General features: G+C 40.6%; 1 protein-coding gene across 4 annotated transcripts in view; it reads left to right on the forward strand.

Moving 5' to 3' along the window:
- The first annotated feature begins 358 nt into the window (after positions 1–358).
- PTPRK (protein tyrosine phosphatase receptor type K) overlaps positions 359–18,245 on the forward strand; it is a 388,737-nt gene continuing 370,850 nt past the window's right edge. For all 4 annotated transcript variants that reach the window (XM_058419621.1, XM_058419620.1, XM_040057700.2 and 1 more), the window contains exon 1: positions 359–367. The gene's annotated coding sequence lies outside the window, so the exon portion shown is untranslated. The remainder of the gene's footprint in view (positions 368–18,245) is intronic.

The following is an 18,245-nucleotide window of genomic DNA, read 5'->3' on the forward strand; positions in this document are numbered from 1 at the left end:
GGCTCCTCCCTCCCGCCCCACTCGCCCGGCAGCAAAGTAACTCCGGAGTACGAGGGGAATCGGTGCCGCCGCCGCCGCGCTCGTCGCGCCGCAGACGGCTGCCCCAGCGGGCGGCCCCGGGGCCAGCGGGCGCCCCTCGGCGCGGGGCTCTCCTGGCGAGGCGCCGCGGCGAGAGGGGCGGTCGAGGTGCGCTCCGCCCGCCGCCGCGGGCCGGGGCAGCACCGGCCTCTTTTAGAAACTTCTCCGCAAGTCGGCATGGGCAGGGGGGCCGGCGCCGCCGCCTCGCTGCCGCTGCTGGCCGCGCTCGCCCTGCTGGCCGGCCGCTCGCCCGCCCTGCTCGGGGCGGCCCGGGCCCAGCTCTCGGCAGGTGAGTTCTTGCTCGGCGCCCAGGTAAGGGCGGGCGGCGCGGCGGGGTCGCGCCGTGCCCGGGCTGCCTGCCGGGAAAGGGAGGGAAAGGAAGGGGAGAGGGTGGGGAAGGGTAGCACTGCTCCGAGACCCGGCTCCAGCCGCAGAGGGGCTGCCCCACACCCTCGCCCCCTCCGCTCTGCGGGGCGCGGTGGGCGACCCACGCGTGTGCGCAGGCTGCCGGCGCGGGGCTCGCAGCGGCGGGCGGAGCGCGGGCTTCGGGCACCTTACAAACTCCCCTTCCTCACCTTCTCCTCCTTCTCTCCCCCGGCCAGCCTCCCCGGTGCCGGCGGGGTTGGAGCTGTTTGTCGCCCCTTCCCCCGCTCAAACTTTTCCCGGCGTTTCCCTTCCCGGCGCGGAGGGCGCAGCCCGGCCGCTCCCCTCGCCCCGAGGCTTGGGGCGGGGAGACACGAGCTGCCGCTGGCCACCGGGAACCCCCCTCCCCAAGCTAAAAAAAGAGTGATGGGTGAGAAAGGGGAGGGAAAGCTCCGATAGGGTCGGCGTCTGTTTTGTGCGAAAGCCGCGGATTTCTCGCCCCTTCCTCCCTGGCCGCCCAGCGCCACGGGGTTTTGCGGAATGAAAGCCCGCGGGGCCGGGCGGTGGGAGCTGCGGCTGGCGCGGTGGTGAGTTGTTGGCCCCGGGGGAGCCTCGGGGCAGAGAGCCCGGGGCGGGAGCGGCCGCTCCGGGTAGAGAGGGCAGCATCTCCCGTGCTGTGCCGGGGCGATGCGGGGGGCACTGGGGACTCGTGTGCCGGACTGTCAGCCCCACCTGCTCCGCTGTAGTTTATGAAGCACCCTTCGCTTGCTTGGGGTGAAGCTTTGTCGTGTACGTGCTCATATTGTTTGCGGCGTGAAGTATCGCGCCTAGGACTAACTGACTGGCTGAAATAGACTTAAGGCTCTCGTTTTTCATTCTTCCCTCCCCCTCCTCGTTTGAATAGTACTTGTAATTGCATCGGGTGCATCAGCTGGACAGGCATTTGAGATCTTTATCATACGATACTGGTTTGAAAACTGCCATTAATGAAAGTGTCTACACTCTTGAGACTTTAAAGGACTGATGTGTAGTCAGGGGGCTTTTCTTCTTTTCCTCCTGGCCCTCCTATAAATTAGTTTTTAATTGAGACATTTGAAATGTCATCGATTAAGAAATATGCTGGAGCAGTGCTGGTCTGAGCAGATTACATCCATCCTTGTGTGTCTGACTTTGGTGTGTATAATTTAATGTCTCTGTATTAGAATTGTAAAATTACGTAAGCACCTATGAGCCCCTTACCAGGGGAAGGGAAATGTACCATCTACACAGCTGGTATGTTGTAGAAACAGCTAAAATAAAATATTCCCAAGCATAATATCTTTTCATTCACGACCATGGTTAAGTCTAAGTCAGACCAGTGATTTTTGCTTTACTCTTAACTCATCAGACTAATGTTAACACCAAAGGTAACACTTACGTAAAGATTTTTTATAAGCTTGTTCACTGGTGTAAGGAGAGTAGGAAGTTCTGATAACTTATATGGTCTGTGGTATTTTATGCTGAAAATGTGGCATGCAGCCCATTTTGGAATTGCAAGTACAAGCAGTCAGGTTGGTACTGTGGGGTATGTGTTAGGTAAGTGGAAAAGAATGTTCAATATCCTGACCAGAGTAGGTGAAGCTTGTCGAGGAGTTGAACAATTGCGTCTAGGAAATGCAAGATTTTTTTTTTTTTTTTTTGTGTATAGCATGTCGGCAGCTAGAGACTTTAGTTTCTATTGCCAAGGATCAAGAATACTGATGTGTTGCACCAGTTAGGGGTTTGTTAATCAGAGACACTTGGACTTTTTGAAGGTTTAGTGTAATAGAGTTGTTAGCAACTGGTTCTGTCATTGAACTTGGTTTAATGTACGGTTCTTGGGCTCTTATTAAATATGTTTGATATCCACAAGTAGAGCTATGCCCTACTGAATTTGATAACTGCCACAAACTTTGTTTCATTACTTATTCTAAGCCAGTTCCAGGAGTGTGTGTGTGTGTTTGTGATTCTGTTGATGAAACTTCTTTATCCTGGTGTTAGTGGATGCGCACACAGAGGTATGTCCCAGTGAAAGCCTTTCTGTAGCCTACAGTGAGAAGTGTCTCTTTTTGGTGCACACTGGAGCATCTGTTTTATACCTAGGTATCTCCGTTGTTTAACATGAGTACTGTTTTGCAATCATCTTTCTTTGACTGCCTTCCACCATCCCCACCATAATATAACAGCCTGTGCTTTTCCAAGTTAAATTAAACCTAGCTAATTCTCAGCTCCCTTTTTATTAATATTCTTCTTGTCTGAATTGCAAGAATTGAAAACAGTTAATTTACCTTTATCATTAATGAGGGTATTAACTCAGTCTGGACCTTTCACAAATCTCTCTCTCTCTCACTGTAATTTGATTTTTATTTCCTTTTTATGATGCTCTGTACTACTCCTGGGCATGAAGGGCAAGATCCAGAATTCTTCATAAAATTTTTCATAAAAACTTTGACATGTTTATTAAGGGTCTAATCAAATTACAGAGCATAATTTTTTTTTTTTTTAAAGTTGGCCTTCTTTGGGAACTGTGTGTGATAGTTTGCCGTCTGTTCTTCCTTCGAACATATTCCATGAAAGCAAATGAGAAGGGCTGCAGAAACTTAAGAAAAAGAACAAGATACATTTTGTAATTTTTTGCCGTTTTAGAAATTGTGCTAGCATATCTTCTCCACCCCCTTTGCACATTATCAAAACATTGTATCTTTTTTCTCCCCTGATTTCGAATGAAAAAAACCAAACCCCAAGCGATCAAAACCCCCAGCAGCTTCTCTGCCCTCCTCCCCGCCCCCTTTCCTCCAGCACAGCCCTAATCCGCAGTGTAATGTTTTCTGGTCTCTGTAGATTGTTTCTTTACACCGCTGCTTTCCATGACCCTTCAACTTGGGTGCGTGCCTGTCAGAATCTAGGCCAAAATGTTTTGGCAGCGTGTTCTCTGTTGAAGTCTAGCTATTCCTTATATAGCACCTCCTTTCATCTGCAACTCCTACAGTTCGATAAAGAACAAGTTCAGCTTGTTTTCACAACTCAATCACTTTAAACTTTTATATATATATATATATATATATATATATATAATTTTATTTTTAGCAATTTACATATTTTCAAATTTGAAGGGAAAAAAAGGGAATATTTAAAAAAATTTTTTTTTGAAGAATGCTCCTGACTTGCCAACTAGCTGATAGAAATATGCATTGCATTGCCTCTGATGGTGTCTGTGCAAGTGTGTGGGGTTTTAAATTACTAAATAAAAGGTATGAGGATAAAAATTCTAGATGCATCAGCTCACCTGAAGTTCACCTGTGGCATTTCAGACCGTAGGGATAGTTAAGCATAAAAAGCACTGTATGTTTTATGAGTTCAAATAATTTCTTAGAATAATTTTTCCTTAGACTTTTGCATGTGAAGTAGTTAGTGTCACAAATTAATGTGCAAGAGTAAATATTTCTAGGTTAATATTTTTCCTTTCCCCTGTTAAAATAGTTATAGTCTGTCTTTGGAAGTGAATTGAACTCAGAAACTTGATACGATAAAGTAGAAAATATTTGTTTTATAGATTTTTTTTTCCCTTTAAATACACTTACAAAGAAATATACAACAATTTTAACCAGCATATCTATTGTTTGTAATCAGGTAGTAGAAGAAACTGAGAGCTCTTTGAAAATATTTTAAAGTGCTGTAAAGTAATTTAACTGAAATTAGCTCTTTGCTGCCAGAACAGCGAGAGATGCTTCAGTCTATTTTACCTTGAATGTGCTACAATTTGCATATATGTGAGATATGCAGGAGACACTGGTGCAGGTAGGCGTGCATGTATGAGAAACTTATCAGTTTTTTTTATTTCCCATCAAGCTGTTAAAATCTATTGACAAATTACATGGAAAATGAGTGAAATTAAAAGTGAAATTTTTTTTCTACTTTCATCACCTCCTTCTCAAATGTTTTCTTCTCTTTTATGTATTTAGCTCCTTCCACAGCACTGTGGGTTCACAGATCACTTGTGTATCTATATTTTCAGGTGTCATATTACATTTATACAAGAGATATAAATTTTCTAATTGGAACTTAACTGGTTCATGTGAAATTGAAAGCACCCAGAACACAATGGCCCTGGATGTCCCAATTAGTCCCATTTGTCTGAGAATTCCAGTACTGCATGATTAGTGTGGTAGTGATATACACAGTGCACCTTAAAATGAGGAAGATGTCTTGCTGTTATTTAGGATCTACTTACACTAATAAATAAAAAGCTTAAAATCCCAAGGGTGGGGGTAAGGTAAGAAATCTGCACATGATGAGATGAGAAGTCCACCTAGTCCAGGATCCAGTTTCTGATGGTGGGTTCTGGGGAGAGGGATTTTTGGCAAGGTGGGTGGCTTCCTCTGAGTACTGTCTGCCCACAGTGACAGAGGGCTGGTATTTTATACTGTAAGTGGACTATGTAACCATGATTGTTCCTAATGACATTTTTCAGCCTGTATTTCTTTTAGCATTTGCCTTGCTTTGTGGTAAGGAATCTATAAGTTGTGTGGAAAAAGCTATGGTCTTTTGTTTTTTGAAATAGCTTGTATTTATCCTAGCTCTTGTATGAAAAGATGAATAACTTAAATTTCTCCTGGTTTACCTTCTTCATGCCACACAGGGTTTTTCCACTTTACCTCAACTATTCCTTTTCTAGTCAGAAAAGTCCAGTCATAGCCACCTTCTGTGAAGTTACCATTCCATATCTTCTTTTTATCCTTTATCAGCCTTTTCTTTCTGTTCCAGTTCTACAATGCTCAGAGCATCCACGAGACAGCTGCCTGATGGATTTATATAGTGCTTAATAATGATTTCTCTTCTGTTCCCTATCCGTAGTGTGATCATTCCTGTCATTTGCTTGGATTTTTTGTCCATTAGTCTCACTCCTGGTTGTGAGCTGACACTTATATGGAACTATTTCATTACTGAAGAGCTGAGATATTGCATTAAATGACGGTCTGTGGAGTGGCTGTGCCAGTGGACAGTAGGACACTTGGGAAGCAGAGAGTCTTTAACCAGCCCTTTTGGAGGAAAGAGAGGTTTGAGCAAGGCTCTTGGAGGACTTGTGGCTTCATGTTGAATATTTGGGAGAGTTTAATGCTTATCACCATGGTTTGCCTCTTTCTCTTTCTTGATACGCTCTTAATACAAGTGAGTTTAGAAGAGTTTATCCTCTTACGTGTAAAGACTGGCAGTATCTGGATTAACATGCAGAGAGACCTGCAGCATTGCTCTAGCCTTTCTTCTTGCTCTTGAGTCTTTATGATGTTGTCTGTTATGATCTTTGTATGATCTCTATATGGTAGTCCTCCAGGTCATCTCACCTCTCAGGTGCTGGTATATGACTGAGCTTCAGCAACTGGTTTGGTGACATCTCTACTCTTCCTTTTGCAACACAGATCCTCTTGAATGTGTACTAGGAGGCTTCCAAAAAATTACTTCAGTTCTGTTAGCTGAGTCAGTTAGGACGTACCTTGTGTTTTCAGGTGCTGATGGATTCCCATCTGTGATAGCTTATCATTGTCATGAAAAGATGCCTTTGTAGTGCTGCTCCCAGAAGTGTGCACTCCAATTTGGAGCTTCATTTGCAATCTGCCTGTGCTATTAAGCTAACTTAAATTGCTGCTGCCACAGAGGGGGGCACTTCTATTGCTTGAGTGGCTCTCGGGTCTCTGCCTCTGCTAGGTCTGGCCACCAAGGGGCCTGTGGGTGAGTCGGTTTAGCTTGGTGCAGATCTCCTTGGAGGGAAGATGGGGCTTGGGATTAGTTTCCTATTAGTTCACTGGCAGATGTGCTGCCACCTAAACCTGACATAAGGGAGGATGAGGGCTGATGGTGGGAAGGCTCAGTTTGACAGCTGTGATTGCAGTGCAGCTCATGTGAGGTGAACCTGGCACTGATTTGAGTCACAGTGGATCTGTGCTCTACTCACCATGCCAGCACTTCATCCACCCAAAGACGTACAAATAGCAGTTGGGAGGACATGGATTGAGGTGGGAAGAGAGGCCTGGTGCTTGCTCTGGAGCTGGAGGGGTTAGACTGGGTGAAGGTGTTTGAGGCTGTGTTCTGGCTGACTGCACGCCAACTGATGACAGCGTTATGCTAGTGTTTCTGACAGGCAGCTTTGAGCAAACTGGGCTTAAATGTGTTCATTTGTTATAACAGATAGCTAAAGCATTTATTATATAATAGTATAAACAAGGAGTGGCCTATTCATAGCACTTAGTAGAGAGCAATTATGATGTCAAGCAGTAGAGGACTTGGTGGAGGTGACACTTAGATACAAGGCAAGAATTAGAGAATGTTGTGACACTCAGTTTGGAGCACAGCAGGAACTGGTTTAAAGCTGGTTTCTGCGATTTCACATCTCTCCATGCATGATCTGGCCTTGACCGTCCTCTGGGATTTTTAAATAGGATTGCTCGCAGGACGTGTATGTGAGTGGAAGGGGAAAAATGGCCATGGTTTCTAAAGGCCAGAGTGAGCCAGGTGGGCAGTGGTAAATGGCACTGGGGACAATTTTTTATCATCTGGCTGAGCATAAAATCCTTCTATACATAATTTTGTAGGTCAGAAAGGTCATTACCTTGTGCCGGTTCCTGGTAACCCTTGACTACAGATGGGTTTAAATCACTTGTTTAAAACTATGCAGACTACTCAGCTGAAGTCACCTACAGTGCACACCTTCTTTGTAGTTTCGAGTCACTTAGTCTGCTCTAAGAAGCCGTGTAGTTGAAAGCTGTGTTTGCATTTTTGGTAAAAGATTTGACAAATTTAATTTCTCGAGGATTGGTGCTGTGAAAAATTTCATTTTTTGCCCAGTACTAAGGTAATATGAAGTTATTTTTGTTTGCTAGTGTATGAAAGATTGGACCTTTCAGTTTGTCAGAAAGTCATTTACTTCTGTTGCCACTTACTAAAAGCATGTGATTATGTTTATTAATTGAGTAGCAAAGGAAGCCATTTCTCAACTACCATGTAGTAAAATTAATTCTACTGACTTATGAGACACTGTTGAATACTTTAAGCCCAAGTTCTGTTGCAATTAAGTTATGGTACATTCATTCTAATTATTACACACTGGTTACTCAATTTATTTTGAGGTGGAGTTGTATGCTTTCTTTTGTGTGTAAACACTTGCTCTGTAACAGTAAAAATGACTGATGAATATTAATCAGAAGAGAAAAACACTATGAAGAATAATTGTGGCTGTACTTCAAATTAATTTAAAACTGCTCAGAGTTAAATTTTTGACTGGATAAATGACTTCTTGAACTATTTTTTGTATTACTATTTGCAAATAGAAGTTATGTTTCTTTGTGAGTCCTATAGTGTGGTTTATGATATTTGCTGGTTTTAAATGATTTATGGTTTGAAGTAAAAAAGAAAAGTCTTTTGAAGCACTGAAATTTTGTACTGCTTTTGTCTTCTTCACTACAGTGAAAAATTAAAATGACAAGACCTGGCAGAGACTTGTCCTGTTGCTATTAATTAGAAAAATGCTCTGATTTTATATTTTGGCACACCATTGTAACTGTATCATATCTCTGCGGTATTAGGCTGGAGTAAGATCAGAATGGTATCAGTTGTCTTGGTTCTCCCAGTGTCATTCTATTTGCCTGTTCTTTGTAAATGTGAAAGCACTTATCAGCCATGAGAGTGCTGAAGAAATGTGACTGAGTTCATGACTAGATAAATTGTCAGTGCTGACTGCCATCACTCTATTTAAAGTACTTTAAATGGATGATTTCTTATAAAAATAACAAATGCAGTTTTATATTTTGTTCAACTTCTGATTCCTTAGAAGTGTGTTTCTACAATTATAGAATATACTTTTTTTTTTTTTTTTTCCCCCAGGTATCTCTCCAGTTAGTATCTTTAAGTCTGAGTATTGTATGCATTTTAAGTAAAGAGTACATACCAAAACATTTTTGTGTTAACTTCAGTGCTATTTGTCATAAGTTTTCCAGAGAAGATAACGGTGTTAAAGATAATTTAAAAATGATGTTAAATAAACAAAAAACCCCAGTCCAGTCTCGAAATTACCAGACGGTCAGTCCCATAATCCCTCCCCCCATACCTGACAAAAGAAGTGGAATGTAATTTTCCCCACTGTTCTCACAGTCCTTGTCCCATGGTGGTGCTTCCTCCCCCTCCTTAAACACTCATTTGCAAGAGCCCCTCCCGCCCCTTTCTTTAATCTCCTTGGCTCTCCTCGGTTTTTGTTGGAAGAGTTTCGTGCCATAAGTGAAGGGAGATAAGGTAGATGGGATTCCTTACTCACAACGGTATAAGTAAAACAGTATAAATAATGGTATAAACAGTATAAATAAATAGTTGAGTATAGATTTCACTTGTCATGAAGTTTTTGTGTGCTCCTTTGCTTAAATGATTAGCGTATGTCTTTGTTGGTGTGACAACGTCTGGTGCATTCCATGTTCACTTTTCAGTAAATTTCTAGTAAATTTCCATGTAAAGAGACTTTCCACTCTTGCACAGCCGAAGTATAACAAAATGTTCATTTCAGTCTTTTTCTTAGTCAAAACAGAAAAGCCAAACAAATATTCTTTTTTGCAGTTCATTTTTACTAGCAATCAGTCCTGACTCAATTTGTGAATATACTAGAAATTGCTAACCCATTCCACAGGCTTGCCAGCTCTTCAGCATATGAATACTTTGTATGTGTGGTCTTGTTTAGTGCAAAAGGTCTATTTATATTAAGTTTTTTGCATTTGTAAATCTCTGCGGGGTTGGCTTTCCATTCTTGTTACCTTTCCTTTCCGATAGCATGACAAATTATTCACAGACCCCACCACAAACAAAATCCTTCATGTCCTTGCTCTACTTTCTTATAAGAATGTCAGTAGGTATGTAAGGGTGGAAAGACATTTTCCGGATGAGAGCAAAACCCTTAGCGTTTAATGATTTGGATTTCTGAGTCAGTTGAAATGAAGCTTGGTAATGAAAGGGATTATAATTTTCCTGGTAGACACAGGCTAAATAGATGGGTGTAATGTCACAGCATGTAAAAATTTAAAGGTGTGTTTTTTGGTTTTTTTTCTGACTGAGGTGGCTGAAACCTGGAAGTGAGAAGTTGTTAATCAAATTGTTTTTTGTTTTAATATTTTTAACCACTTCTGTTAGTAATTATTTACTTTATATGCTGTTATTAGCTACAGCGGTTGACTTTTTTCTTTGATAAAGTTAGTTTAATGGCTTAATGCTTTGATTCTTCTTACACAAGTGGGAAAGTGTTGCATTCCCAGGTGGTGTGTTGTTCCTAGTAGTCTTTTTCCTCTCCCTATTTCTTTTCCCCTTTCTTTTTCCTTTCATTTGAAGTACCTATGTGCTGATTTGGTTAAGTACTGCAGGGCAGGTTAACAGCTCCTTCTGAGTCATGTTGAAGGCATGAAGTGCTTCCAGGTCTGCAGTTCTTTCCAGGGATGAGCGAATTCCTGGCCAATTTGTGTACCCTGTTGTCTGCACAGCAGCAGTTGACTACCAGTCTCAGTTTATAGGTTGTCTTAAAGGCATTGAAATGGATATAATAAGCAGCTTTTTTGGGGGTGGTGGTTGTTCCCTCTGGCTCACTTATGTGTATTTTTTGGGTTTATACTCCAAATGCTCAATCCTTTTGGTGATTTATCGGTGTTTCTGTCAAATGTTGAACAAGGAGTTGAGTTAAATGACCAGCATTTTGGAAGGATAAGATTATGCTCTCATTTTAGAGAGACTGCACAGATGTTCTTTATGAGCATTCAGAAGAGGGGAGTCTGTGCATTGCTTTCAGGTTGACAGAAACCATGTATTTTCAAATCCTTGGTATGACCTTTAATGGTCTATGTGACGAGGCTGTGAACCTGAAAGAGTAGCATTTGTGATTAATAATGATATTTGCAGACCCTAGGAATACTGGAATAATCTGTTGGATTGCTATGCTTGCATAGTGATAATATCCAGATGCTAAACATAAACATCTCTCTCTGTTTGCTTAAGCATGGAAATGGGAATGAAAACAAGCACTAGATAATTTGAGTTTCTGGGAAATAATTTTGGCCATCCATCTCTTTAAACAACTATTAAGTAAAAAGCAGCCTTAAGTAATTAATGGGCCGGTCTTATTCTATGAAGAAGTGAAAGAATTAGAAAAATTATCTTTTAGTTGAAGTGAATATGTGATTAAAAACCAATGAAAAAACCTCCCACTGCACTTGGATGTGAAGCATTTGCATTATGAATCTAAACCTAAAAAAACCCCCAACATTAGCAAGTGGAAGCAAAAGCCAAAGAAAATGCTCAAATTTGCTAAGTTTGTATATGAGGCAGTTCTCAGAGGACACAGGAACAAGTGAATGAACTTGGTAAATGTTTATTTATTTCCCTAATAAAATAACAATTTTATTCACTTCTGAAGTGCACAGCAGTACTGATGTTGATTACCTGATAGATAGTCTAAGTTCTTACCAAGTGCTGTTTCCTGGGCGCTGCTTGTGTAGTGCTTGCAACAAAGCTGCAGTGGAAAGTAGTTTTGGAGAATTTCCTGCCTTGAATAATATTTTAAAAATGGGAAAACAACATAATCTTACTTTGATTTGTGAAGTATAGGGGAGGCATAAGTGCACTACTCCTTGGTCTTAAAGGAAAAGGAAACTGTTCTCATATTTGTTGGAGGACAAAATTAAGTAGTGGGATCACAATTTTGTAATAAATAAATCCTTAAACCATAAAGATCCCAAGTCCTCTTGCATGTTCTTCCACATGAGTCTTGTGGTTGAGGATTGCATCCTGTGATGGTGGCAGCATTTCAGCTGTGTAAACAAAATAAGATTTGAAGCAGAAAGTGTAAAATTAAGAAGGGGCAAAAGGGGTCTGTGAATCCATTGAAGAGATCTTGAAGTTGATGAATTTCTTCAGAACTGTGCCATGAATGAGGAGGATGCCTTCTTTTCTATATAAGACACAAAATGTGGACTGAGAATGAAAGCCCGTCCTTGTTGGTGCTCTTCAGCTTTTGGTACTTTAGGAACAACTCATAATTTATCATCATCTTGTTACACTGACTGGTTTGTGGGCAGTAATACGTAAACTTCTAAACATCTCTGTTCATGTTGAGTGTGTTGCAAGGTGAAAGAGGTCAGAAAAACAAAGCAGCCTACCTGCTTGTGGGGCAAGTACCTTCTTAGTTAAGAATGAATTATGGGTAGGCAGGGGGTTTTGGTGACTTTCTTGATAATTCTCCAGTTTGTTCCATGTGTCTGCTTAGCTTTTCTTTTAATCGGTGTGGAGTTTTTTTTAACTCACAGGTCAGGGCACCTTTAGCTTCCTGTTTACTATATTAACAAGGCCCTGTCAAGTAGAAATCCAGGTGAAACTGGTTTCTTTTTATTCCTAATCCTTTTTTGAGACATTCAGCATCCAAGATGACTGTGTGTAGTTTATCACAGTATTCTTCCTGTCCTTGTTTTACATTCTGTCTTATCTGCTTGTTTACTATATCTTAACTACAGTAATTAAGCATCTGATTAAATCTGGATTTCTTTGGGTAAGAATTAAGAAAGAACAGGCAGTATGTGGTCTCAGTATTTAAGCAAAATGGGTCCTTCTTATATAAAAGATTACTTTTGCTGTGTTTAGGCCCAGATAAGTTGCTACTTCCTTATACTTTTGCAGTTCAAAACACAATTCAGAAAAAGAGTGGGATTGAATCTCAGGACTTTTGTAATCTGTCAGGGGGAAAAGTAGAGAAAGTGTAACAACATTAAGAACATTAGAGTTGCACATATTTTAAACTTCTCTCTAAATAAGTTGTAATTAAGCGGATTTGCCTTTAGCAGTATAAAAGATAAACTACCAATGATTGTATCTTCTATGTAAATGTTCAGTAATTGATGTATAGCTCATAAATGGACCCAGTGGCTGTTTGATGAATGTGTTTATACATGGTAAAATATATAAATACATCTAGGTCCCTGGAATATTTTTGGTTTCTTTCATATATGATTGATCAGTTTACCTAAGACACAGACTAGTTTGTTCTCAGGCACAATTTACAGATTCTGGCATGATGAAATGTGGTAATAGCAGGAGATAAAATGCATGGGCAAAGAAGATATTCTTAATGGGGGACTGTAATCAGTGTTTGAAAACTGGCTAATGGATTGCAGAAGATAGCAGCCTAACAGACAGACAGTAATAAAGACCATGTATGAAAATGCAAATGCATGGTAAAATTTAATGAAGCCAAAGCTTGGATAAATGTTCTGAAGTGTATTTCAGTTTGCTTTCCAAAACCTTTGGAATGAAAATCTTGGATAACTAGGACATCATCCTTTCTTAATTCAAACTTTTACCTTGAGTGTCTGTGAGTAGAAACAGTAAAAAAAAAAAAAAAAAAAAAAAATTTCCAAAGGCAAAGAAAGGTTATGTTTGAGTAAAGTTGTCTGCGTGCTTAGCTGCACTGTATTTTGCTCTTGGAATCTTATAAGCTGATACAGCAAGAAGTTAGAAGGATCTTGCCAGTTTTATCTGTGACACTAGTACCTGTCAGGGCAATTATGTTTTGCTGTGTCTTAGACAGACTATGGTTGTGTCTGCATTGACAAGCAATTTAGTGCAATAGATGCTGGTCGCTGAACTGAAGCATTCCAAATGTCTCATTGGAACCATTGCATGTGATGTAGCCAGGGAGGATTACCCCGTATTTCATGCTCTTCTCGTGTAGGCTCATTTTTTCTGGTGTCTTGGGTTCCTAAGGCTCTCATGGTACATAGTCTACTGACTTTGAATCAAGCTTTCCTGAGAATGGTTGGAATATTTCGGATGTGGAGCTTGTGGCGTGCTTGTCTCTGACTGTGGTGGTGAAGTTCACTTGTAGAACAACTGTGCTGAGAAACAAATTAATGGTAAATGAGGCAATCAAGTGCTGAACAAATAAGAGATGAAGATGATGATGATGGTGTGTTAATTTAGTGATGATTGTTTCCAAGGCTGAGAAGCTAACTTGGCAGGGAAAACTGAAAGCATGTTTAGATAGTGAAATTAAATACTGTATTCAAACAATGCTTTATGTTTGGTGGGAACAGCAAAGATTGGTCTCAAAATGTTTGAGGCAGCTATTACACAGGCTGAAGATCTCTGGTTCTGTTTTCCTCTCTGAGATTATGTTGCCCATTATGATGCTAATATTTGAGAGACCTGAAATACTTTATCCTCATGATGTTCCTGTGATTTCTGTTATACTGCACCCCTCATTTAGGACAGAGACTTGACTGTCGATTGGAGAGTGTACAATAAGGCATTATGCTTTCAATTTCTTATGTTCTAACTTATATCCTAGTTTGTTACCTAGGTGTGGGATTATCCCATCCTGCAACAGGTAAGTAAAATTTTATATTAAGCGAGGCTGCACAAAACTATACCTCACTGAGAGAACTGGTCCTTAATAAGGCAAGAATTGTCAGTGTGTTCACAAGTAGCATTGATGGCAATAACACCTATTGCTGGTGACACCAATAGCATCTCAACCTGGCAATAACCACAGTAACACCTACAATGACTTTGAGGGAAATGGTTAGCAAAAGGGACCAAACTGGTAGTTTTTCCTGTGAAAATCTCTGAAAAGAGGCAGGGGAGGGAGAGAGAAGACTTGTTGAGAGAGAAGACTTGTTGATAAAAATGAAATAGAATACATTAAACTTGAAAATGGAATATAAATCATAGGGAATTAGAGTTAAAATAAGGATTGGCCAAAAGGGGGGAAGCTGCTTGCTAAGCTAGCTGCCCCTATAGAGTTTAATATTTCACTTTGTGTGAGGAGTGTGACCTGGAAATGAGATTAAAACAGGAATTGACCAGAACCAGGAGATGAAACATTGCACCTTCTTGGAGGTGTCCACCCCCTTGGAGATTAATACTACACAGACTAAGGAAAATGTGATTTGCAAAGAAGATAAACATGCATTCTCCATATCAAGCAGATCATCTTACAGGACTTGGATAGGAAGTTACCTTGACTTTCTATCAGAGACTTATGCTCTGTTGTCAAATAAATTCTTCCAAGGCCATTTGAACATTTTACTTTAGCAGACTTAGCAACAGAACTACTATTGAATGTTTTATTAATGTTGCAAAACATATTGTGACACATTCACTCTTCTCATATTTAATCTTCTTCCCTACATGGTAACTAATAAGCAGATCAGATTTCTGATTAAGCAATGGGAGATTGATGGCATTATTGACATACGAGACAGTTTTTTTTTCTACCTTTGTTAGAGAAATAGCTCCCAAAAGCATGGCATTTCAGAGATGAGATTGCCCTTCAGGAAGGAAGTGCAAACTTTTCGTAGTTTATCTGTTAGAAAACAATGGAATATATATATTTTTTTAATTTAAGGGTTCAGTTACATACATTACTTAACATTTCAGTTGCCCCCTTTTTTAATGAGTTCTCCTAGTGACTGTTTTCACAGAAGAAGTCAGGGAAGTGTAAGAGTATAAAACTAGTCATCTCAAAATACAAATCCAGATGAGATATATTTGGTTGCACACTGGGTATATCTGATGATGAAGAAGAATTTTCAAATCTTTGCCTGCATCCCCTTTTTTTAGCATCACATCTTTCTGGTGTATAAGTTTGCTTTGGCCAGAAGTCATCTGGATGTCAGCTATCAAAGGTGTGTGTTTCACTAGGCACTCAAAAGAAAAGCATAATTGTAATTCATATTATAGTAACAATACCTATGCCATCATGTATTGCTGTCTTTCCATTTTCAATGCCATTTTTTTAAAGAAGGGTGGCCAGTGCTCCTGGTTCTGTTGAAATGGAATGATTTACCGAGTGAATCATGTCTCTTTCTTTTGTGGTGGTATCAGGACACATGGGATATTTCTGCAAGCCAAATTATTTTTGGATTGATGATTTGATCGTGAATGGACTTGTGAAGGGCATCTGGACCTAGAACATCAGTGCATGGGCCAATCTTGGCAGCAGGAATACCTGTGTGTGCAGGCTGGATAGTGGCTGGGTGATGCCCTGCGAGAAAGGGGTTTGTGGTTGATAACTGGCTGGGTATGTATGTGTGGTTTTGTAAAATTTGTTTGTTGGCTTCTGTGGGGGCTTTAGTGTTTTTTTTTTTTTTTTTTTTTTTTTTTTTTTTTTTTTTTTTTTTTTTTTTTTTTCCTGAGCGAAGTGAATGGCATACTGGACTGCACTGAGAGGATTGTAGCCAGCAGATTGTGGCAAGCTGCTCTCCCCCAGTACTCAGTGCTGGTGGGGTATATCTGCAGGATTTTGTTGGGCATTGTGGCTCTTGCCTTCTCCCAGGTCATGAAGGGTGTGGGGAAGCTGAAGCCTCTTTGGAAGTTACGGAGGTTGGACCTGGATGGTGTGACCTAGATGGGGTGATCTCCAAGGGGCACCTGAAAAGAGCTGGGCTTGTTTAGTCTCAAGATGAAGAAGAGTAAGGGGATAATCTTAACAGAAGGTTGCAAGAACTTGAAGGATGTTTATGAAGATGACAGAGACGATCTATTTGATAGCAGGAAATAATACAGCAAGGGGCAGTAGACGCAAATTGCAGCTTGGGAGGCTCAGCTTGAATACTATGAAACTTTGCTCATGTGTGGGAGGGTGGTGGAGCAGAACAGACTGCCCAGGGCAACCCCTGTCCACTGAGGCTTTCAGTCCTCAGCCAGACAAAGCTGTTATAGTCTTGGTGATAATTCTACTTTGAAGGGGGTATTTGGCCTAGATGGCCTCCAGAGGTGCCTTACAAGCAACACTTCTTTGATTCTACTAGAAGTGTAGCCTGCAATTTCATGGGGTGTGGGAACAGGTCGATTCAGGTTGAGAGTGCTCCAGCCTGGCAGAATGGCTGGTTGGTCTCTGCTCTAGAGAGACATTTTCATAACCTTTGCTCCTTCTCTGAGCAGTCAGACTGGATTTTTTTTTTTTTTCCTTTTATGAAATGATACGTTCACAAGTAACCCAGGAATGGGTTTGCAGAAACACATGGACTTTGATTTTTTTTTTTTTTATTTCACCCCCACACCTGTAACTTTGTGAGCTGGGCAAGATTTATACTTCTTTATGCAAACTCATTTATAAACTTGATTCACCCTGCACGTCAAGCATGAAGACAGCAAGGGTTTGGAGTTTGACTTCTTGTTACTGCTATTTGGAAAGTATAGCTCTTAGTAAGAGGATGTCTGAAAGTTATTCCATGTGATTTCCATTGTTCCACAAAAGTAGCATCTTACAGTTGTATTCGATACTTGCTGAGGTAAAACCCCTCAAGCCTGATTAACCCTTGGCTTTTTAAAGGAGGTGGTGAAATGAAGGACACCTTATGTGAAGTTTTCTGCCTGTCACAGAAATGTGATACATTTCTAGATACATTTCTCTCTGCTGACAGACCGTTTCTCAAAGCGTTTGTGAAAGTGATGTGTCCATATGTGACAATAAGGTCAAATTAAATCAATTCAAATTAAAAATTAATTTAAAACAGGTTAGTTAAATCATGTTAAAATTCTGTGTGGGTTGCTTTCATTCATTATTAAAATGTCATATTAAAATTCAGTTTAGTGTAATTCACCTTAGGAATGGATTACGGTAAATTGGATTAAAGTAGAATAATTCTTGAAAAAGAGGCTACACAAGTTTTTCAAAGTGAAATAAAATGAATTTAGAGATAATTTTCATTGTTCTGATGTGTCATCCTATGGTACCTTAACACTCTTTTGTCAAGATTAAAATAAGGTAGGTATAGGATTCAGCCCTTCCTTGCTCTGCTGGGGATAAATATTAAATCTCTGTTTTTTAATGTTGACCCCTGTTTTATCCTTCTCCTTTGGGAAGTACCTGAAGGCCCTGTTAAACTTTTTTCCTCAGTGTCTCAGGGAAGTAAATTTTTCAGGTTCTCCAACAAATTTACTTGAGAAGAAGCATGTACTCAGATGATATATTGTGCTTATTCAAGTTGAGCTGTGTAGACTGCACAGCTTTCAGTACAAGGCTATTTTTTAATTTATCAATAAGGAGATGTGTATGAAGGGGTGTCCCCAGCAAAGAGCAGTCACCTAACTAAAGGTATGGCATTAAGGTCTGTCAGCAAGACTGATTTATTGTTTGTGTAGTGCTTTCTTGGATTTAGCCCCAGAAATACTTCAGATAGCGAAGGTCCCCAAGGCATCTAGTGATCTTTTTGGGGCAATTTAAGGAATCCATGACTGTCTGCTCCGATAATCCGGGTCAGAGCTTGAAACCAACATGCAGATCATGGAGAGGGAAGAGTGTTTCGTCCTTTGTGACCACAGTGGATGTCCGTATTTCTGCCAAGGGGGCCGTGCTTCTGCTTAGCAAAGGGGGGACTTAACTCCTTCAGCTGCTGCAACCAATCCAGCAGGAGTGAGACCAGCGAGCGCGCTGTGTTATCGGCAGATTCTGAAAAGGATTAGTTTAAGTCTGCTTGAAGCTGTGTGCTCTGAAGTTGTTACAGGCAACCTTCTCAAGGTTAAAAACCAAGAAACAAACTGCTGCTTACCAAGGGAAACATTCCCTCTCTCCCAAACCCTCAAAATCAAAACAACCCACAGAATAACACCTTTGTGTGTGATGTGTTTGATGTGATGTACATTAGTATTTGTGAAACAAGCTTTACTCATATTGTCAAAACTTTTTGGGCTAATACATTCAGACTATCTGGTATTTGGGAAAAAATAATTACCTGTTTGTATTTGTTTTAACATATGATAAATTGAGTGATGAT

This window comes from Hirundo rustica, chromosome 3, assembly GCF_015227805.2.
Source record: "Hirundo rustica isolate bHirRus1 chromosome 3, bHirRus1.pri.v3, whole genome shotgun sequence".
Classification (NCBI taxonomy): Eukaryota; Metazoa; Chordata; class Aves; order Passeriformes; family Hirundinidae; genus Hirundo; species Hirundo rustica.